Source organism: Hyperolius riggenbachi, chromosome 5 (assembly GCF_040937935.1).
Source record: "Hyperolius riggenbachi isolate aHypRig1 chromosome 5, aHypRig1.pri, whole genome shotgun sequence".
In the NCBI taxonomy this organism is placed as follows: domain Eukaryota; kingdom Metazoa; phylum Chordata; class Amphibia; order Anura; family Hyperoliidae; genus Hyperolius; species Hyperolius riggenbachi.
The window spans coordinates 166,800,482-166,825,273 of record NC_090650.1 but is presented as its reverse complement, the minus strand read 5'-3'; the positions used below and the strand labels follow the sequence as shown (position 1 = coordinate 166,825,273).

Genomic DNA, 24,792 nt, shown 5'->3' with positions numbered 1-24,792 from the left:
TCCTAAGACACAAGCATCAATAGACATGTAAGAGCAACATAAAAAATTAATAGAATAAATAGACATGTAAGAGCAACATAAACATTTATAGAATAAATAGACATGTAAGAGCAACATAAAAATTAATAGAAACATATAAAAAAAAAATAAAAAAAAAAATAAAGGAGGTCATACCAATAGTAAACAAATATGGATCAACTTAGTAGTCCTGGGCAATTGTAGCAACTGGTAAAAAGCACATAACAATCAAACCAAATTACACTTTTTGACATAAAAATATGTAAAATAATGATCAAGCCAGAGGTGTAGTTGTAAAAATGGACGGTTGCACTAAAACTTGTTGGGACAAATAGAATAAAATACAATAGATAAAAAAAAGTCATGAAACAAGACAAAAAAAGGGGTAAAAGAGAGCGGCCAAGATAAAAGAAAAACGGTACAGGAGGTATTTTAGTAAATGTTTTCCAGAACTTCATTCAGACCCTCAGGGGTGAGGGTTCTTATAGTTTGTATCCAGAACATTTCAAATTTTTTAAGTTGTTCAAATGCGTTTGACGAACTTGCATCAATTGAGTCAATTAGTGTAATGTTGAAGAATTGTGGGTTATTCGCGTGGTGAGTGCAGAAGTGCCGTGATACGCTGTGAAGGGGGAATTTTTTAGTGATGTTTCTTTTGTGTTGTCCGATTCTGCTGCAGATCAACTGTGTAGTCCTCCCCACGTACTGGAGTCGACAGGGACATGAAATGAGGTAGATGACAAATTTAGATTCGCAGGTGAGGTGTTTTTTTATGGGATATTGAATACCGGTACTGGAGGACACAAAGAATGTGCAGGTGTTAATGAATTGACAGGCTGTGCAACGGTTTTTGTTGCAAGGGAAACAACCAGGCTCCTGTGTTTGCAGGGTGGTTGGTTGGTTTGGTATACGTAGTTTGCTTGGCGAGATTGCGGAGATTTGGTGCTCTCCTATATGTAATTGATGGTCTTGTGGGTAGTATAGGTCGTAGATAGGGGTCTTGAATAAGGATGTCCCATCGTTTTTTTAGGATATTGCAGATGGACAGATGTTGGGCATTGTAACGAGTGATTATTAAACCTGCAGATAAGGGAGGGGGCATTGTCATACTCAATCGCGCAGACTACCTAGAGGAAGCAGCCAGGCTCCTCGACAATCCCAAACATTACGAAACCTTGACTACAGATCCAACTCCCTCTCTAAATATTACATTAAAAACCCTTATCAATAATGCCTTCCTGTCTAACATCATTACCAAAAATGAAAGAAATTTTATTATCAACGCCCAACCGATTACTCCCATTTTCTACTATTTACCAAAAATACATAAAAGTTTACAAAAACCGCCAGGTAGACCCATTATCTCAGGTATCAACTCCATCAACTGCAACCTTTCCACATTCCTGGACCAACACCTACACCCACACGTACAGTCCCTGCCCTCCTTCCTCAAGGATTCACAACAGCTCATACTACTCCTACGTGGCATCACTTGGCAGCCGGATTATGTCTGGCTAACATGCGATGTCACTTCCCTCTATACCAATATCCCCCATTCCTTCGGTCTTAAAGCTTTACAATATTATTTAGCCACCAACCCTTCCATGCCACCTACACAACAAACCTTCCTTCTGCAATGTGCAGAATTCATCTTAAAAAACAACATTTTTACGTTTAATGATAAAATTTACCATCAGACGAGTGGGACCGCGATGGGGAGCTCGTTCGCCCCCTCGTATTCCAATCTTAAAATGGGGCTCCTGGAAGTACTTAAACTATCCACACATCATCCGTTTTCTGACAACATTGTACTATATAAGTGGTATATTGACGACCTAATCTTCATCTGGAAAGGCGACGCTTCACGCATTCCACATTTTGTCAGTTACCTCAACTCTAATACAGCAGGACTCCAATTCACACACCACCACCACATTTCCTCCATTGAATTCCTCGATCTCACTTTATACATAGAATCAAATCACATTATGACAAAAACATACTTCAAACCAGTCGATGCCAACAACTACATACATTTCAATAGCTTTCACCACCACCCTTGGATTACGAACACCCCCTACAGTCAATACAGAAGAATACATAGGAACTGCACGGACCAATCACAATTTGACATTCAATCCGAGATCCTTAACAAAAAATTCACAGACCGCCATTACCCCAAAAAACTGATCAAAGATGCAAGATACAGAGCCAAACATCCCAACCCTCATACCACTACCAAACAACCTACTAATACTACATCCCCACCCAGATTCATCACTTTTTACAATGCCCAACATCTGTCCATCCGCAATATCCTAAAAAAAGATTGGGACATCCTTATGCAAGACCCCTATCTACGACCTATACTACCCACAAGACCATAAATTACATATAGGAGAGCACCAAATCTCCGCAATCTCTTAGCGCCAAGCAAACTACGTATACTAAACCAACCAACCACCCTGCAAACACAGGAGCCTGGTTGTTTCCCTTGCAACAAAAACCGTTGCACAGCCTGTCAATTCATTAACACCTGCACATTCTTTGTGTCCTCCAGTACCGGTATTCAATATCCCATAAAAAAACACCTCACCTGCGAATCTAAATTTGTCATCTACCTCATTTCATGTCCCTGCCAACTCCAGTACGTGGGGAGGACTACACAGTTGGTCCGCAGCAGAATCGGACAACACAAAAGAAACCACTAAAAAATTACCCCTTCACAGCGTATCACGGCACTTCTGCACTCACCACGCCAATAACCCACAATTCTTCAACATTACACTAACTGACTCAATTGATGCAAGTTCGTCAAACGCATTCGAACAACTTAAAAAATTTGAAATGTTCTGGATACAAACTATAAGAACCCTCACCCCTGAGGGTCTGAATGAAGTTCTGGAAAAATTTTTACTAAAATACCTCCTGTACCGTTTTTCTTTTATCTTGGCCGCTCTCTTTTACCCCTTTTTTTGTCTTGTTTCATGACTTTTTTTATCTATTGTATTTTATTCTATTTGTCCCAACAAGTTTTAGTGCAACCGTCCATTTTTACAACTACACCTCTGGCTTGATCATTATTTTACATATTTTTATGTCAAAAAGTGTAATTTGGTTTGATTGTTATGTGCTTTTTACCAGTTGCTACAATTGCCCAGGACTACTAAGTTGATCCATATTTGTTTATTATTGGTATGACCTCCTTTTTTTTTTTTAATATATGTTTCTATTAATTTTTATGTTGCTCTTACATGTCTATATATTCTATAAATTTTTATGTTGCTCTTACATGTCTATTTATTCTATTAATTTTTTATGTTGCTCTTACATGTCTATTGATGCTTGTGTCTTAGGACCGGGTCATAACTTTTTGGTCCACTAGATGGCAGCTAAATACTTTTACACATCAATCCCTCTGCCAAATATACTAATTATATTCCCACTGGATCAAATCATTATATTTATTTAAATCTTGAAAAAGACCTTTGCATATACTTTTTTACTTAATTTATTCTTTTGCCCATTTACAGCATCCAAACACCACTGGGTAGATATCGCCCTGGCCGGGATTTGAACCCTGGTCTCCCATGTCAAAGGCAGCGCCCTTAACCAGTACTCTATTCAGCTAGTACACTATTCAGATGCACATTTGGTAACCATGATACCTGTATCCACCCCCTAACTACCCAATACACCGAACACAGGTGGAGAGAGCCCATTGGCTACTCACAAACCCGCCCTAACCCCACCCACCCTTCCCAAAAACCCAACTCACTGAACACAGGTGGCGAGAGCCCATTGGCTGCTCGCACACTCACCCTAACCCCGCCCACCTAACACCTCCCATACATCTAATTGGCCCTTTTAGCAAGAACCTGTATAAATAAGAAGTTTTAAATCAGGATGATACCATTTATTGGCTAACTACAAATGAATAAGAATAAACAAGCTTTCGGCCTTGCAGCCTTCGTCAGGTTTACATCCTGTTAGTAACAGGATGTAACTAACAGGGTGTAAACCTGACGAAGGCTGCAAGGCCGAAAGCTTGTTTATTCTTATTCATTTGTAGTTAGCCAATAAATGGTATCATCCTGATTTAAAACCTCTTGCTTTTACTGATGGCTAACACGGTACAATACCCTACTGCTACTGTATAAATAAGGAGTTGAGCGTCCTCACCACTTCACTGAGGCGCTACACCTGCTATTGCTGAAATTCTGGTGAGTTCTTTATGTTATTTCATTTGCACGCTTTACCCTGTATTTCTGGCCCCCTGTTCTCTTTTCAATGCTCTATTACCCATTACTCTTGTCTGACATATACCCTTCTCCATTACCAATACCACTCATTGCAAATCTGTGTAAAAGAACACCCCATAGCCCATTACTATCACGAGCACCATAGCCTCTACTCCCTATTGTTTACTTGCACACCCAACTCTTTTATGCCATCTCCACGAAGCAATTTTTCAAATGGTATGTTTTATGATATGCAATATATTGATATGCAAATTTGCAGAATTTACTATAGCATAATGTACTGTCTCTTGTCTACAGTCTTGTCCCCATGTTTATTGACTGATGAAGCGGGCTGGGCCTGCGAAACGCGTTGCACTGTTTTGGGGTACTAGTTAATAAATGTGATTGCTACTATTCAGACAGTCTTTCGTGTCTGCTTTATGGAGGTAAGTCCACCGCTTCCTCCCAGCAAATTTTAAAGTTTTTATCCGCTTTTATCCTGCTGGCGCCTCTGTTCTCCTACTGCTAAATTTGAACGCAAGTTCATGCCTGTGGAGTGCCTCTTTCTACTGTATTTATAAACACTGTGTGGAGCAGAGGTGGTGTACCTGCCTGAAAGAGTTGCACCGGCAATAGCTTTCCTAATCCAGGATTGAGCCAACTGAGCAAAGTTCAGTCAAGCAACTATTGGATTACAATTTGCAGCTCTACTGATTTACTGTGATCTGTGACATATTGGTATTTCTCACAAGAGACAGCAAATGGGATGGGGCTAGACAAAAAAATGATTTACAAGTGTAGGCATATAGAGGGGTCAACAAAAGTGAAGCAACGTAGGGAAAGAAGATGAGGAGAGCTGTATCTACTACAGGCAAAGTAGTACACATAGTAATCAGCATTGAATCAATTAAAAAGTGCCCTAGTAAAAAAAAAAAAAAAAAAAAAAAAAAAGGGGGTGCTGCCTGATGTTAATTGCCACGATTAGTGGCTAGCACCAGTAATAAAAGTGGCCAGCTTAATGGTTATAGCGATTGCTCACTATTTTTAGCCATTTGCTTCCTGTTTCTGTGTGCGGCTAAACTTTTGCTGTCCATAACTATTGAATATAAACTACTATATTGTGGCTACAAGAAACTATTTATAATGAAATTTACAAGGACATAAACATGAACTACTAAAAAAAAAAAAAAAAAAAGTTTATAATTGCGGCTACTACTACATTGAATTTGAAGTTGACTATTGGATATGAACTACTATATTGTGGCTACAAGAAACTGTATTCATAATGAAACTGAAGTATAGGGGAGGTTAAGCACCACAATAGGGAGTTAAGGGTGAGGGAGGGGATTTGAGTTTAGACACCACCATGGAGGTGGGAAGTGTTAGGCTTATGCTGGGCATACATAGCTAGATAGTTCTTATCAATCAAGCCGCTGATGGCTCGATTGATAATATCCAACCTGTCCGATTCCGCGCTCGATCCCCGCGGTGGATCGATTCCGCTCTCGATCCCCGCAGGCGGACAATGGAACAGAAACGAAGCACTGATAAGGAATCGATCTACGCGCCCGCGCGGACGAGCGGGGACGCACCGGTATCGAGCCAGCGGCTCGATTCCGATGCAGAGTTGCACTGTGCATGCCCAGCATTAGGCATCGATGAAATGAGGGTTCTGTGTGAGGGTAGGGTTGGGTTAGATCATAGTAAAATACTGGTTAAGACAACTAGTTGAATATTGGTAAACAGACCAATATTGCATAGTGGCTATAACTAGTAGAAAATCAGTAATTTGACTAATATTCTAATAGCGGCTATAACCAGTAGATCATTGGTAATGTTAAGGACATTCTAATAGCGGCTATATCCAGCGTCTTTTTTACTGGGAGCCTTTCTTACATGTATGCAACAGCCCTCTTAGTCTCTACTTCCTGTGCTCTACTCAATTTGGTAATAGTTTATATTTTACCAAGATACACACATATACATTTATGGGGCAAAATATTTCTAGTAGATTTTATTTAAAAATATCATGATCTCACAAACTATGTCCAGTAATAAAAACTCCATGTGATGTTGTATAGCTATGCCTAGGTCAGTTGCGAAATGCTGAAAAATAAACATTTTACTATTACCTGTTTACTTTTATTTTTTTAACCAGGCCTCTTGCACACTACATGCGATTCCGATTCTGATTTAAATTTTTAATCGATTTTCACATGCAATTCCAATTTTTAAATCGGTACTGCATGCTGCGTTTCTTCAGCGTTTTTCTTTTGATAGCATCCAGGGAAAATCGGAATGTGCATGTTTATTGCAGAAGGAAGAGAGAGGGGCGCTCTGAGATTCCTGTACCAACAAGTATAAAACCCTGCCAGGGCAGGTCTCACCTGGTTAAAATGTGGCTATCGGTAAGTGCCCAGCCAAAGAACGCCTGCGTTTCTCTTGAGTGAGCCGTGTATCGAGCTCTCCGAGATCCCGCTAATAGTCACGTGTGGTAGCCGGCGTCACGATGACAGCGTCATCTGCGTCTACGTGTCGTCATAGGAACCAGGATGCCTGATCGCCGCTTGGTGGATACAGCAAACGGGCGGCACCTGGACGTAACAGCAGTTCCTGTTTGTATTAAAATGCTATGAGAGTTGCAGCGGTATAATGGGAAATACACGGGAGGGTGTATAGGAAGATAGAAATGTATTTTAAAAGGTACACAACGCGTTTCACGGAGGTTCGCCCTCCGTTTTATGAAGTCAATTAAGAAAAATGCATCCTAATCACATTGCTTTTATAGGATCTAAACAGTTATACATCATTTGAGATTGGCCAATATGCATTGCGTGGGTGGACATAAGGTATCGTATATACCGGTATAGAGGGGGAGAAAGCCTTAAGGCTACACATATAAGGGCAAGAGAAACCAATTGTATGCTATAGATGCTATCTATCCTGGCAGGGTTTTGTACTCATTGGTACAGGAATCTCAGAGCGCCCCTCTCTCTTCCTTCTTTCTTACAGTGGATCCTATTGGGAGCAGCCTGAGCACCAATCGAGGGTGGCTTGATTGCACCCAGGGGTTTATCCACACCCCTTCATCTACTCTGACTACCATGTTTATTGCAGGCATTCTAAAGGCTAATGGTCACTGTTATATATTTAATAGATCACAGTTCTAAATAAAACATCAGATCCAGCACAAAATCTATTAAAAAGTAAGGACTTTCAAATCACTATTCAGTTAACTGATCCACACCATCACAGTAACCATTTGGAATCAAGAATCTAGAAAACAATCTTTATTACTATTTATTATTAATATTATTGGTTTATAAAGCAGCAACATATTCCGTAGCATTGTACAACGTAAGAAACAAACATGGGATACATAAACATAGAGATACACCTAGAAGCATTTAGTAATGTCAGCAAGCATTTAAAGGGACTTCGAGCAGTGCAGTAACTATGGAAAGACGCCTACCATTTTGAAGCTCTCTCCTCTTTCCAATGATATATAAACCGCTACCCTACGCCTTAGCTATTTTCGCGATCGAAATCGCGGCCGCCATCTTGGATTCTTCAGCATTGTATGTTTTAGAAAATCTCCCTGTGTCCTATCCCCTTCACTCCTTAGTCAGCGGTTCATATGGTACCGCTGATTATATGTCCTATTTACTCCGTGTGCAGTAGGAGTTTCTGTGGTCAGATTGCTCAGGCCAATCGTGCAAGATTGGCACAGCATACCAATTATAAGGTAAATACACCGTTACACCTTTCCGATGTCCCCCAGCCTTCCAAGAGGTTTTTACGAGTAACGGGTTTTTAAAAATATGTGTTTAAATAAAACAAAATGATTTTATGCACTAGACAGGAGATAGTTGATACGTTGCTATGGCTATTGGCTACCCCCTGCAAGATGCACAGACGTGGTTGCTATATTTTGATTATACTTCACGGTGTGTATTTACATCAATATTTGCATATATTGCACTTTCCACTAATCAAGTTATTTAATGTTATGAATGTTTATGCACAGTTTTCACAATCATGTTTATTGGGATCCCCATAAGCAACTTTACTTCACTTCTTCGCCGCTGTGCGGTGATCCTTCGCCCCTTTACCTGTAACCTCTGCCACTCTAGCCTTCTGGACCAATGGCGTGCACGATGGGTGGGGTGTCACGCGCCGCTATTGCCCTAGACATACGGATGTGAGCAAGCGCTGCACCGGCGCGAAACGGCTGTTCGTGCCGACCCATCACCCCCTGGTCACCCTTCCTCATTCGTCCCAGCATGAACTCCAGACTAATGTTTGGCTTATCTTATTGTATTGTCACATTTTGGACATGTCTACATCTGTCTGTAGCTAATATCGTGAATAAAGCAACCATAGAAGTGGTGCACAGACTATCTTTTGGTACCAATAAATGTCAGTGTGTTTCCTGCCAATCACTGATTGCACGCTTTATGCTGAACCCTTAAAGGGAAGGTTCAGGGAAACGTTTAAAAAAATAAAAATCCATATCCACTTACCTGGGGCTTCCTCCAGCCCGTGGCAGGCAGGAGGTGCCCTCGCCGCCGCTCCAGAGGCTTCCGGTCGTCTTCGGTGGCCGACCCGACCTGGCCAGGCCGGCTGCCAGGTCGGGCTCTTCTGCGCTCCAAGGACGGGCTCTTCTGCAGTAGTTCTGCGCCTGCGCAGTAAAGCCCGGAGGACGTCCGATGACGTCAGTGCGCCCGCGTGGGACGCAGAAGAGCCCGTCCTTGAAGCGCAGAAGAGCCCGACCTGGCAGCCGGCCTGGCCAGGTCGGGTCGGCCACCGAAGACGACCGGAAGCCTCTGGAGCGGCGGCGAGGGCACCTCCTGCCTGCCACGGGCTGGAGGAAGCCCCAGGTAAGTGGATATGGATTTTTATTTTTTTAAACGTTTCCCTGAACCTTCCCTTTAAGCCACCAGTGCTGTCAAGACGGAGTATGTGGTAAGTGCTGAACTAAAGGTGCAGTGGATTACCTCACCCCTGTTTGCTGGGTGCCAGGTGAACCCCCCTTTTTGTGTACTCATTATTATTCTGACCCCTAATTTAGTTCTTTTTAAAATACCCCCTATTATAATGTGCTGTATTATACTCCCCCCCCCCCCCCCCCACGATGGGGGAAAATGCCAAGGAACTCCTGTAGAGTACTCAAGGAACCCTGGGGTTCCAGGGAACCCTGGTTGAGAAAGCCTGCTCTAAAGTCTAGCCATAGATTATTACTTTCTAACAAGCTACAGTAACTCTACACCCACTAATTTCTAGCCTTAATGCTTGATACACATGATAGATGACACTCGGGTGAGGCAGCCGTTAAAGGACACCCGAGGTGAAAATAAACTAATGAAATAAACAATTAGATCTATCCTCCTTCTCCTAAGAATGACTTTTTAAGATATTCCACAGTTTTATTTTATATTTAAATCTACTTTTTAAGTGTTTACTGTTTTATTGTTTTTGCACAATAACACATTCATTGAAGTATGTCAGAGCATATATGAACTACTGACCCTTTTTATCTCTTTCCTGCTCTCAGAAGCCATTTTCTGCTAGGTAATTGTTTTATAGTTGTAATTTTTTTTATCAGTGAGGGTCACACTGTAGAGTAAGAAAAAAAAAAAAAACACTGCATAGTTATTTGTGTGATAGGTACTGTACATACACGTCTATCTCATTATGTCACGTCACCTTGGGCATCCTTTAACCACTTAAGCCAATCTGGATGGATATATTTTTCCAAAAATCGCCACTCAAAGGCAATCTGGGGATTGATTGTTTGATTGTTTGATTGCTTGCTGAAGAGTGTTCCCCCGAGGCAAACAATTCCCTGCAAATGAATCAAATGCCTCCAATCAGGAGGTATTTGATTCATGACCCGAAATGTACAAAAAAAAAAAAAAAATGATCTCATACTCCCTGGTATCTTCCAGGAGAGTGCTTAACGCCACCTAGTGGCCAAAAAGTAAAATTAAAGTAGAAATGGGGAAAAAAAAAAAAACAATACACTAAATAAAAACTGATTGACTCCCGACCCTGCCCATTAACTAAAAAAATAAAAACATGTTTAATTTTTTTTTTTTTTAAATAAATTACCTTTAGCCTTTACCTAGGGCTTGTAATTAGTGATGGACGCAAAACTGAAAAAAATCAGAAAGTGATCCATGGTCTCCTCCAGGGGCGTAACAATAGACCCTGCAAGGGATTCCTCCGCAGGGGGGCCCAAGGGGGGAAAATTTTGAGAGACTGGCAGCAAAGGGCATGGAGAGAAAAAACGTATTCTGCTCTCGCACCATTGTTATATTGACTGCATGTGTCCACCACACAGATAAGGAATCATACACACTTTGGAATTTGTACACTGCCCCTGCTCCCTAGGGTTCGTAAAAAAAACACAATTTGTCTCTCACTGTTGCAAAGTTCTGATGACTTCATGTACAAGGTTACAAACAAAGGAGTCACATTTTGAAAAAAAGTTGTAGACTGTGGTTTCTGTAATCACTCTGAAGAGATTCCTAGATTCTTATCACACACAGGCTAATGACCTTATGGTTATGGTATCTCATTACCTTCACAACACAGCAGAGAGTGGGTAAGATTGATGTCTGACTGTAGCTGCCTCCTTGAGAGCTTGTTGTCTCATAAGGAGTCCGAGATCCCCTAATAACAGTATCAATCAGTGACATTCTGAATGTTTTTCCAAAGTTACAGTGAATACTATATCTTATGTTCATTATTGTTCCTCCACATAGCATGTGCTCTTATGTAGTAAAATAATACGGCTGTGTGTGTATGTATGTACTGGGAGCAGAGCTGCGACAAGGGACTTGGCTGCAAGGGGCTGGAGGAAGCCCCGGGTAAGTAGATCTGGGGGTAGCATAGATTGCCTGATGATTCCTAAAGGTTGCCACACACCAAACAATTTTTTTGAATATCTGTGCAATTTAAGAATTGCAATCAGTTTTTCTGACTGATTGTAACATTTCAAAAATATGACCAATGTACCACACACGTATGTTCAATTTTTATCCAATTATGATAAAAATGATTGGAAACTGAGGAAATTGCTAGGGTGTGTGTATTAATAAATTGACAATCTAACTAACGATCAGTGATGTATCTGATGATCAGAACGAGCTCTATTAGCACAATAGTCAGTATTTTATTCAAAGTGTGATCACACGTGATTGGGTGCACAGTAATATACAAGAGCACTAGAGAGTGATAGCCCTTTAGTGACAGGGGCTATCACTAGTAACAGAGTGATCGTACAGGCAATGTCGGTAACAGATTGGTCAGGCCGAGGTACAGAATCGTAAGGCTAAATCAGAGTGAGTGTTCAGGCAGAAGTCTGCAACAGACCAGATTGGCAGAGGTACAGAATCATAAGGCAGAGAGTAGTCGGAGGTACAGGCAAAGATCATACACAGTAATATTCTAATAACAATAATAATAATAATCCTAAGCTAAGTGTGAATCCCCGGGGTCCTGCCGGTTCAAGCACACGGATCTGACTAAGGTCTGAGAGCTTTCACTGCGAAGTTTCAGCAACAACAGACAATGAGCTACTGACATCTCCAAGCTTAAATGCAGACAGGCAATTCCAAGTGTCCCGCCCAGAATACTTCCACCAATCAGCAAAGAGAAACAGCAGCCAGATGTCAGCTGACCAGCCGGTCAGCTGACTCGTCTCCTAAGCCCATAAAGGTCCTGCCGCTCCGTGCACGAGCGTGCCGACCTGAACTGATGCGCAGCAGAGAGACCTGTTCTGCCATAGGCCATGAGGGACGGCTGTGATGATGCGGCAACAGCCGCCACGACGTCAGACGCGGAAGTGGTGGTCGCGTCGCTTTCCGCCGCTGAGGTAATTCCACCATTCCTAACACTAACACAAACCATACAATCTTTAGAAAGATTGAAGACAAATATCTGGCATTCCGGATCGATAAAAACTGGAAATCCAATCGGATTTTTCAGTCGAATTAAAAAAAAAAAAAAAAGCTTTCGATTTTTTCGGGAGATCCGATCGTTTTTATCGAATTGCTGTAAAATCGGATCATTTTATTGTATCGTGTGTGGCCACCTTAAGTGTTTTTATCTGCATGGGGAAAACACATTGGTCCTCAGTTTTCCTGTGCAGAAAGCGAGGGAGGTGGTGGTGGGGGGGCCCCATCCAAAGTTTCGCAGGGGGGCCCAGTGATGTCTAGTTATGCCCCTGGTCTCCTCAACACCACTACACTCCTCACAAGGACACACACTGTCTGCCACTCTAATGAACTTCATGTTTCCGCTAACAGAGTTTACCATGGAAAGAAAGCCAAGCAGTGTCCCGTAATTTGTTAGGAATACGCGGCGAGTTAATCAAACGCAATCCCTCCTCCAACATTTTGCTTGGGCAATTTCTTACGGACAATGAGTCATGAAAATAAGAATCAATCACCCGGTCCATGAGGACTCGCCTTTCAACCGATCTGATATCCTCCACATTCAATCCCCACTGCCTTAGTTTCTTCAAACAAGGAGCAAGGTAAGCCGAAAGATAGCCATTATGTGCCCTCAGACTATTCACTGAGCCACCGCTCTAACATCTTGTGAGAAAAGGTTTAAACCAGATGCGTATAAGGCGGGTTCTCTGAAAGCATATTACCAATATTGTACTTAATTAAAATCACAGAAAAGAAAACAACTGGGTTGACCATCCCTAGGCCACCCTCCTGCCTGGTTTCGTAATTGATATTTCTGCATACAGGGTTCAATTTATTTCATCCATAGCATCTGAAAGAACAGAGAGTAGATATTCGTATACAAAGATTCTGGCAAGATCGCAACATAAGTGACATATAACAGTGACAAGACAATATATATATATATATACACACTGTACAGCGCTGCGTAATATGTCGGCGCTATATAAATAATAATAATAATAATAATAATAATAATAATAATAATAATAATAATAATAATTGCTGGAATAAGATACGTTTTGATTAAGTCTATCCTTTCCCTCAGGGTTAAATTCCAACCATTCCAACGAATCACCTTCGTGTTGACATCTTCCAGTCTACATACCCAAATTTGCAGGCCGTAATCGCCTGGGCCAAATGTGATGCCAAGGATTTTAATTTTCTCCTGGGGCACAGGAAAGGAGTCGGGAAGTACAAAGTTCTCTCTATCATTTCCCATTCAGAAAATGTCACACTTATCATGGTTAATTTTGGAATTGGATGCCAACGAGTACCTTGTAATCTCTGCAACCACCACCTCTGCCTCTTCTGGCAGAGGTAGTGGATCAGAGACTGCAACAGTACCATCGTCAGCATAGGCCACCCCTTTCAAGGATGAGACACCAGGGATGCCCACCGGAACTCCATTGAGTGAACTGCCATCTAACCTTCTCACAAAGGGGGCAATCGCAAACACATACAACAATGAGCTCAAGGGACAACCCTGACGGACCCCCGAGCTCACCTGAAAAGGTTAACCAACCCAACTATTAACAAGCATGAAACTCTCAGCCCCTTTGTATAACACACAGAGCCAATTAACTAAGCCACCTTGTAGACCATAGACACTGAGTAACCGCCACAAGTACTCATGATCAACTTGATCAAAAGCTTTCGACTGATCCAGCACCAGTATATACTTTCCCCAACCTTCAGCCCTGGACCTCCCGATCAGCTAATGCTGGTGAGAATGTGCCTTTACCCTGAACAGAGCAGTGCTGGTGGCGAGAAAGTACACGTTACCTGGGATAAACACCAGAACAAAATCGTAGCCAGAATTTTTCTGTCGATATTGAGAAGGCTGATGGGATGTCAATTCTCAATCATCACTGGATCTCTACTTTTTGAGAATAGAATTACCGCTGACTGTCTCATGGAAAGTGATAACTCCCCTTCAGCAAGAACACATCTGCCAATTGTGGTTCTAGGAATGATTTAAAAGCCTTATAAAATTCAGCCGTCAAACCATCCGAGCCAGCGGTCTTTTTGGACGAAATGCTATCAACAGCATTTGCTACTTCTTCAGCAGTAAGATCTCCTGTCAAATCTGTATCAGAAATATCTACATCTTCCAGACCTGGTATGGAGGCCAAGAAGCTTTCCATTCCTGTTTGGTCAAGTGGCCTCTTCCTGAGCAGATCAGCATAAAAACTTCCAGCAATGGTCAAGATCTGTGACCTGGACTTTGCCACAGACCCTGAAGCATCTCTGAAACCACGGACCATTTTAAGTGCTGCACTTTGTTTGCAATTCTGGTAAGGATCAGGTGAGTAGTATTTCCCATAATCCCTCTCCAGAACCAAAGAAACCATATTGCTGCTGCTTAAGTTGAGATTTGACCTCAGAAATCTCCCCCTGACTTCCACCTTCCAAAACAAGGATTTCAAGGCTCCTTCTCAGTCGCTGGTAAGCAACGTATCTACTAATCTGTTTCTTCCTTGCTAGGCTCTTGAAAAGTCCAACCACACGTTTTTTGACCACTTCCCACCACTCAGACTTGTTGCTAAAGCGGTCTGGGAAGGTAACCCGTGTCTTAATCTCTGTAGCGTTCTGGACGAGCTGAGCTCGTCCAGAGACGCTAAAGGGCACCACTCAAGCCCTGGTGGGGCGATTTTGCTAAAAAAAATTTTTCAAACACGCAGCTAGCACTTTGCTAGCTGCGTGTTTGGTTCGATCGCCGCCGCTACCCACCGATGTGCCACTACCCGACGCGTACCAAGGCCCCCCCCCCCCAGACCCCGTGCGCAGCCTGGCCAATCAGTGCCAGGCAGCGCTGAGGGATGGATCGGGACTAACTATGACGTCACGACGTCGATGAAGTCACTCCGTTCGTCGCCGTGGCGACGGGGAAACCCTGAAGGAATTCCCCTTCAGAACGGGATTTCCTGACGGGCATGATTGCCAGCGGCGATCGGAAGTGTGGGTGGGGTTCGGCAGGGAGGGGGGTATCATGTAGCTAGTGCTAGGCTAGCTGCATGATTAAAAAAAAATAGGTTTAAAAAATCATAATCAGAACGCTAGGGAGGTTAAAAAACTCCTCAACAGATTGTTTTATTGTTTCTTCCAACAGTAGCACTGAATTTAGTCTTCAAATTCCCTTACCCCTGAGAGGAGCATCAGAGACATTCAAATCCACCAACAGAATACAGTGATCAGAGAATTCTACCGCCTACAACCGAGGGGTTGAAGTGACAGAACCCTCCTTAACAAAAAAAAAAAAACAACAACTATCTATTCTACTCCTATGACTACCACTATAAAAAGTGAACCCCATGAGATTTGGAGAGTGTTGAATGTGCACATCTACCAAACCAGCATCATTAACTACACTAACTAAGAAATTACTATCTCTACTTAGTCAAGTGCCGGTACCTGCCCTGTCCATAAGCCTAACCGCTGTGTTAAAATCACCACCGAAGACTACAGACTGAGTAGTAAAAAGGAAAGGCTTGATCAGTCTAAAGAAATTCTTCCTCCTCCAGATAGAGTGCAGACCGTAGATGTTATTCAGCCTGAGGTTTTGTCCTTTTAGAATGACATCCAAGACCAGACACCTTCCCATCTCAACTTCAACTATTCGCCAGCACGTTACCATACCGGTTCTAAAGAGAACCTCCACCCCACTACCAGGCTCGGCTGCAAGAGACCAGTAACTTGGACCAGGTCTCCAATCCCGTTTGGCTAGATGGATACCAGCCAAAGAAGTGAGTCTGATCTCCAGCAAAAATAATACATCAGCATCAAAATGACTGAGATAATCAAAGGCCAATTCACAAGCTTTGGTTGTTTTTATACTAGCAACATTGATTGTTGCCAATTTAAGTGGAGGGGGAACAGCCATCAGAATATTTGAAGTTTTTCCTTCAGTTAACTGTACACAAAGAAAAGAATAAAAAGAAGGAACACAAACATTGACAGTGTATGGAACCCCCCCCCCCCCCCCAAAAAAAAAAAACAAAAAAAAAAAACTAAGAGGCATTCCCCTGACCAGGTGTCGAAACCTCCATCTCTTTAACTGGGGAGTCTTCTTCCTCTAAGGCACTATACCTATAGGAAAGGATAATATCTTGCCTCTTTAGGCCGGTCTCCTCCAATTTCTCCTTTGCTCTTTTCTCTCTAGACACATTGTTTGTTTTTGTTTTTTTCTTCATGCTTTCCCATTTACCTTCTGAAGATCCCTTTTCCTCCAAGGATGGTTTACCACCCCCTCGGATTCTTGAAGGAACTCCAGAGGATTCTACCTTAGAAGAAGAAGGAAGTTGTGAGGACTGAGAAGACAGTGTAGAATGGGGTTGAGGGAAGAGGTCAGGGGGAATTTAAGATTGGGGAGTAGGTTGAGAAGGGGTATAGGGAGGAATACCTGAAGAAAAAAAGACAAAGAAATTCCAGGTCGTGTCGCTAACTTTTTGTCTCTCTTCAAGAAAAAAATCTAGTCCACCAGCTGTTACAAGGCTCACATCATAGTAACTCGGGGGGGGGGGGGGGGAGATCTCCTGGAGCCAAAATAGCAAAGATATCTTGGGCTTTAACACCCAAGCCCAGGAGGAGACCAACAAAATCTTTTTTTATTAGGAATGGTGCCTTCACCAACCCACTTTAAACGTACAGCATCCCTCCTCCCGAGCGTGGGTGTATCAGTGCTAGACTCCAGAGGAGCAGGTACTCTCTTCCCATTTATGACTTCTTGCTGATTGGCCTCTTGCCGCCTGAGCATAAGACACACCAGGTCTGGGACCAGGTGTTTTCGATTTGACATCTACTGTAGATGAGGTACTACTCCCACGATCAACAGCCCAAATTGGATTTGGTACATTACATTGAACCATTTTCTCCTTAGGAGTAACTGCAACTGGTGCCAGGGGTGCAGGAGCCGACCGCGGACAAAGTGTTGGGTGACTTCCACCAACACCTACAATCCTATCTCTAAAGATTTCATCACCAGCAATGTAAAATTTATATAAGAAATCTGCAAAAAATCTGAATCTATTGCTTCCAACCATAAATTCAGCTTGCAAACAGTTATCCACGCCTAAACCAACTGTCTCAATATTACTTAGGTTAGAATTGAACTTTAAAGAACCAGACTCTCATTCATCACCTGTCTTAACATCAAAAATAACTAATTTACATTCAGTAATTACATATTTTCTTGTTTTAAGAATAGAAGTCACCCAACACTTCATCAATGTCTGCCAACGCACCCAACGCCAGAACCACCTCCTCCACATTCTCCATCTCTACAGACCCTTTTTGCACCAGTCCATTAGATACACTGCAAGGCACATTAATGGCAACCAACTCCTCCACCCCTCCTGTTTAGAAGGTATTATCATTTTCTCATTAGTTGAAACAATTTAAATGTTTCTGTAATGTTTTCACTACCATAATCATTATTATTGCTAGTAGACAAACTCTGCTCTTGCAATAAACTATCTTGGCACATTCCCTGCATAATATCACTGTTAGCATTGTCCACACAACGGGATCGGTTGAAAAGGGCGCCCGAGCTGCCTGTATGAAAAGGGCACCGCCATAGACATCAATGTTATTTCTGGAAATATGGGCTACAAGGTGTAGAAAAGGGCGCCCGAGTTTTGATATAGGCTACAAGCGGGCTCCCCTTTGTAGCCCATATTTTTTCGGCTACAAGGTTTTCGGCTACAAGCGGGCTCCCCTTTGTAGCCCATATTTTTTTTGGCTACAGTAAGGTGCCCCTCTGTAGCCCATATTATTGACTTTTTTTTTTGTAGCCAAAGTTTTTATATGGGCTACAAGCACTGTAAGCCGAATTATTTCATTCCCCCACTATCCATGGCGGCCTGGAGGGGGAATAGTAATTAACACATCCCGGAGTTTTTTTCTAGCTGAAGTTTGTATATGGGCTACAAGCGCTGGAAGCCGAATTATTTCATTCCCCCACTATCCATGGCGGCCTGGAGGGGGAATAGTAATTAACACATCCTGGAGTTTTTTTGTAGCCGAAGTTTTTATATGGGCTACACCAGGCACCTTTTTTTTTGTAGCCGAAGTGTTTATATGGGCTACACCAAGCGTCTTTTTTGTAGCCGAAGTTTATATGGGCTACACCAGGCGCCTTTTTTGTAGCCGAAGTTTTTATGGGCTACACCAGGCACCTTTTTTGTAGCTGAAGTTGGTATATATATGGGCTCCACCAGGCGCCCTTTTTTACCGGCGCCCTTTTCATGTAGACCCCACACAACCTTTATCTGCAACATTCAAAATTATATCTTTACCCGTACAGGTTGGTTTTACAATTCTATCCCCACAAATAGTTTCACATATTTAATTTTCCTAAATGTTACTTTCATTTTTCACACCCCCACCCATCTGGTCAGGAAGTTCAGAATCTTCCTCTGGCTGACTCTTTGTATTTTCATTCTGAGCCATAGCTGGTACCTGATGAGCATTTTTTGCCACTCTGGGCAAGTTAGTGTCAGGTAAAGCAGGCACTACTTTCTTACCCTGTTTAAGACCTGGAGTACTCTCCTCTTCCTTGAGCTGTGCCACTGACTCTTCCTTGCTATCACTGCTGTCATTTTTGCGATGTTCCGACTTACCAGAAATTACGTCACCGACACTTCTGGTTTCACCGGCCAATGCCGGCAAGTGTTTAGCGCTGCCCTTGTGACCACACCAGTATCAGGATGTGCTTCTCTCCTGGATTCCTCCATTAAGCTTGCCTGACCACGACGTCAAGCTTTCTTGGCAGCTTTTCTTTCCCCCTTAGATAGTTTTGCGGACAATTTTCCGCTTGGAACATTGAACTCCACTCTGACATCACCGGAAGTCGAGAACCAGGAAGTGGACTCAATGTCTTTCTCCTCCGCACTCCTTCCAACCATATTATCACTGGCATTCAGCAGAACGTCAGCAGCAGCCACAGGTTCCTCCTACAGCATCTCGCTGCTCTCCTCAGGTATCTCAGCCTTCTGCTTTTCAACACTCTGAAAATGTTGAACTACCACCATTTTACTTTCCCCAGTTTGAATAAACTCCACCACCGATTCCTCCGTATAATCTGGCCCTTCAGCATGACTTTGCACACATTCCTGCATCATCGCCACCACATCAAACTTAATATCACCAGGTAACGTGATATTACTTGTACACTTCATGTTATCCAATTCATCATTTGTTTTAATGTCTTTAAAGGACTTCCGAGGCCAAAATTAATAAAATCACACTATACCTTTTTTTTTTGCAGAATCCACGGAGGACGTCCTGCCCGTCCTCCGCTCTGTTCCGCCATCAATGCACGTCTTATTGTTCCCCTACGGCTCGGCCCGACCCCACCGAACGGGTCGCATGGATGCCACCTCTAATATGGCCGCCGCCTTGCTCCGCGGCTGCGCAGTACGCTTTGTCGCTAGCGCGACTGCGCAGCCTGTGTGCGCCCGCCCGATGTACGCTTGGGGAGCATGCCGGGACCTAGTACGCGGTGGGAGGCGGGCAATAGGCTGCGCAGTCGCGCTAGCGACAAAGCGTACTGCGCGGCCGCGGAGCAAGGCGGCGGCCATATTAGAGGTGGCATCCATGCGACCCGTTCGGTGGGGTCGGGCCGAGCCGTAGGGGAACAATAAGACGTGCATTGATGGCGGAACAGAGCGGAGGACGGGCAGGACGTCCTCCGTGGATTCTGCAAAAAAAAGGTATAGTGTGCTTTTATTAATTTTGGCCTCGGAAGTCCTTTAACATTATCAGAACCAGCAGATTTTAATTCAGCATTTATTACTTGTTGAGGTGCAATTGCTTGCTGACCTGTTGACAAAGGGGAACCATCTTCCACCTTGAGAGACACTCCAGCACTCATTTACTGCTTGCACCCATGTCACAGCGTCCATAACAGTTGAAGTGCCTTCCCCTCCCAAGCAAACAGGTTCGGGGGGTTTTGGAGCCGGCTGCTCCATTCTGGGGTAGCCGGCCTGCAAGATAAGCCTCTGCAGGCAAAGACCCAAGCAAGGCTTTAAAGTCCAGACTCTTCTCCCCCTGCACTGCTGGTCGGTCAGGCACACACAGAGAAGTCCTTGGGAGCAGAGCTCCAGAGACCAGTGTTCACCCTTTGGAAGTCCAACTCTGACTGAAGTTACACTCCCCAAACTTGAGTTACTTATTCATGGGGTGTCACATTTTGGGGACCCAAAAAGTGGGTAGAGCTACAAACAACCAATCAGATTTTCCCTATTGACTTCAATCAGAAACTGTCAACAGCTGTAATTCTCCCAGGATTAAAGCCAGACTCCCCAAACTTGGCACCATGCGTCACTGGGTGGCTGCGGTTAAAATTTCTTTAAAAGTGGGCGGAGTCTTCGACAGCCATTTGTTTAAATGGGAAAATTTTAAACTGCTGCCAATTAAAAAGGCTGCCATTCTCACATTATTGATATCAGGGACCTCAAATATCACAAATAAGGTCACTGAGTGTTTCCACTTCAAGTTTAGAAAAATTTGGCGAAGCAACCAACAACCAATAAAATTTCATACATTGATTTTCAATAAAAAAAAATAAAAATGCTGCCATTTTTATATGTTAAATGCCAGCATGCACAAACTTTGGAGTGTTAGTCACTGGGTGACTGCGGTTCACAATTAGTGAACAAAGGGGCGGGCAACAACAGCCAATCAGATTTTAGTCATTGACATTAATGAAAAAAAGATAAAAAAACAAAAACAAAACAACAATACATAAATCCAGGCACATCGCCTCTACTTAGGACATTTAAATAAGTAATTAAGGAAAGAGAGGTGCTAAAAGAGGTGTGGTCAAAAAATAGCAAAAAAAAAAAAAACATTAACCCTTTGCACACTCACATGCAAATGTTCAGACAAATGGATTTACAGATTCATTCATCCAGGCACCACGGTTATCCCTACAACTAAGTTAAAGCCAATGTCTTATTTCACAAAGGAATGCATTCTCTTGCTTAGTCAACTACACTGCACAGAAGTACCCAGGTAAACGTAGGTGTCCTAACTCTGGCCCTGTAACATGCATGCAGACATGCAAACATTCATTGCATCAAAGCTATCTAGGGATTAGGAGCACACATCCTGACGTCCTCTCCTGGGACAGATAGTGCATGTACCCCCTAATGTTAAATGTTCCCCCTGTTCCCAGTGCAAGTGTGATACATTACCTCTCCGCTTGTCCTCCATTCTCCATACACGCGTGCCATGTGGTTGCCTAGTAATGTGGCCACATGTGTGACGTCTGGGCAACCACGTGGAGCACACGTGTATGCAGAACAGCGGGATCCCGGAGGCAGCATAGGACAAGCGGAGGCCACGGGGAGGTAATGTATCACTTGCACTGGGCACCGGGTGGACAGCACTGGGGGTTTTGTCGCGTTCGTCGATCATCCCGAAATTGCACGCCGTTACCTCCGCGCACCCGATCGGGGCGATCGGCCCCGATCTTCTTGCAGCATGTGCAATTGACTTATGTGACCAATTTTGTCCCGAAATTGGTTGCATTGTCGGTTGGTCATGCACTTGTCGGCACCAATTTTCATCCGATTCTATTATAATAATTTAATCGGATGGTCGATTGGCTGTAAAGTTGCCTGATGTATGGCTACCTTAAAGACTGAATTCTTTGTGTAGCTCTTTAAGAACAGCTGAACCACACGCACAAACAAACAAAGAAGAATTAGTCATACCTGGAGCTTTTTTCCAGCTCCACATCTTCTTCCTCTTCTTAGTGCTGCTGTAGTCCCTCTTTAAAAGCTCTGACCGGGTTGCAGCTATGATCATGGGCGTCCGCACATATGGCACATACTTGGGGTCCCTGTCACTCACTACCTAAACGGGGATCCCTGTCACTTCCTAACTTTGGGGCGCCTGTCACTTCCTAACCTGGGCTTCCCTGTCACTACCTAACTGGACTTGGGGTCCCTGTCACTACCTAATCTGGGGGGTGCCTGTCACTACCTAATCTGGGGGGTAGTGACACCTAACTGAGGGTCCCTGTCACTACCTAACCTGGGGGGCACCTGTCACTTTCTAACCTGGGGGGTGCCTGTCACTACCTAACTGGGGTCCCTGTCACTTCCTAACCTGGGGGGTACCTGTCACTTCCTAACCGGGGGGTCCCTGTCACTATCTAAACTGGGGGCACCTGTCGCTACCTAACCTGTGGGTCCCTGTCACTTCCTAATCTGGGGGTCCCCTGTCACTACCTTACTTGGGGTCCCTGTCACTACTTTACTGGGGGGGTCCCTGTCACTTCCTAACCTGGGGGGCGCCTGTTACTACCTAAACTGAGGGGCTCCTGGCGTTACCTAAACTAGGGGGCACCTGTCACTATCTAAACTATTCGGGCCAGCCAGCCCAGCATCACCACCAGCCAACCAGCCCAGAATCACTGTCAAAAAGGCCATAGCACCACCACTAGTCAGGCCAGCATTTACTTCAACCAGCCAAGCACAGCCCAGCATCACCGCCAGCCAACCCAGCCACAGCATCACCACAAGCCTGGCCACAGCATCACCGCCAGCCCGGCCACAGCATCACCGCGAGGCCTTTCAGCCCACACGTCATCCCCAATCCAGCCAAAAACAGTATTACCAGGCCAGCCAGGCACAGCAGCCAGTAGAGGAGAATTGAGAAGCCAGGTGAGAGGGGTCTACCATATTAAGGGGGCATTCTGCCTATTTATGTGAAATGCTGTCTATTAACCCCCTTGGCGGTATGAAAAATACCGCCAGGGGGAAGCGCAACAGTTTTTTTTTTTTTTTTTTTTTTTTTTTATCATGTAGCGAGCCGAGGGCTCGCTACATGATAGCCGCTGCTCAGCGGCATCCCCCCAGCCCCGCCGATCGCCTCCGGCGATAGGCGATCAGGAAATCCCGTTCAAAGAACGGGATTTCCTGGAGGGCTTCCCCCGTCGCCATGGCGACGGGGCGGGATGACGTCACCGACGTCAGCGACGTCGGGACGTCATTGGGAGACCCGATCCACCCCTCGGCGCTGCCTGGCACTGATTGGCCAGGCAGCGCTCGGGGTCTGGGGGGGGGGGGGGGCCGCGCGCCGCACCGGATAGCGGCGATCGGGCGCGCGGCGGCGGCGATCGGGGTGCTGGCGCAGCTAGCAAAGTGCTAGCTGCGTCCAGCAAAAAAAAAATTAAGCAAATCGGCCCAGCAGGGCCTGAGCGGCACCCTCCGGCGGCTTACCCCGTGTCACACACGGGGTTACCGCTAAGGAGGTTAATGCGCCTCGTGACTGCTGAATTTGTCTTGTTGGGGGCCTCATGATTGCTGAATTTGTCTTGTTGGGGGGCCTCATCATTTTTGGGGGGCCTCAGGATTGCTGAATGTGTCTTGTTGGGGGCCTCATGATTTGTTGGGGGCCTCATGATTGCTGAATTTGTCTTATTGGGGGCTTCATGATTGCTGAATTTATCTTGTTTGGGGCCTCATGATTTGTTTGGGGCGTCATGACAACACATTTGTCTTGTTGGAGGCATCACAATTGCTGAATGCGTCTTGTTGGGGGCTTCATGATTTGTTGGGGGCCTCATGATTGTTGAATTTGTCTTGTTGGGGGCCTCATGATTGCTAAATTTTGTCTTGTTGGGGGGTCACATGATTGCTAACTGCGAGACTATGGGAAAAGCTGAATCATCATCATATGAGACAATAGCATTAAACCTACTTTTTTAGCTTTTTAAAACCGAAAATAAAACTGGGAGGTTCTAAAAAAAAAGAATACATTTTTCAGGCGTAGGATGGATGAAATTGTTTATCTTCACAGTTTATTTTCAACTTGGATTTTCCATAATGTTCATGTATGAGTTAAAACGTTTGTATGTAGTTTAAATTGCTGTTGCCACTTTGCGATACATAAAGTGACTTTTGGGTTGCAGTTTGGGCACTAGGCCTCCAAAAGGTTTGCCACCACTGTCCTAATCTAATGTCCCACATTGCTAAGTTCATGACAATTTGTCTCCACCCGTCGCCACACCCACATTCTGGTCCATGGCCACATCCATTTTTCGGCGCCGCACAACGTAACCCTCATGCTATTTGGCGCGCACGCCGCACAACTTCACTGAACTCTTTGGCGCAGCGCGCATAGCACCACTTCTTCCCCGCCTTTTTGCCCCCCCCGCCCCCCCGGAAAATTTTCTGCGGACATCCATGGCTATGATGCATGTACCATCAGTGCGCTACGTATATGCAGAACACTTCCTAACATGGATGCCATGCACAGCCGCTCAGGAGCACGATCAACGATGTGTGTGGATAGGAAAGGCCATGTGCGGTTTAATCGTGCATGTGCAGTCCTGTCACGCCGGCCGCCTTGATAACGCGAGGCGGCCGGCATGGTGACAACTGACGCCACCTTTCAGGAAGAAGGAGCCCGACACTCAGGCCCAGTGTCGCCAGGAGCTGCCGGGGAGCCATTTCTGACCAGGGCCTGGGAGAAGCCAGATGGACGCCGAGGGATCTCCCGACCTATGGTGGGGTGGAGAAAGCCCCAGGCAAATTCAGATT

General features: G+C 44.3%; 1 protein-coding gene across 1 annotated transcript in view; it reads right to left on the bottom strand.

Moving 5' to 3' along the window:
* Positions 1-24,792, bottom strand: part of LOC137519344 (protein C-mannosyl-transferase DPY19L1-like) — a 1,198,743-nt gene that overhangs the window by 628,556 nt on the left and 545,395 nt on the right. The gene's annotated exons all lie outside the window — the stretch shown is intronic.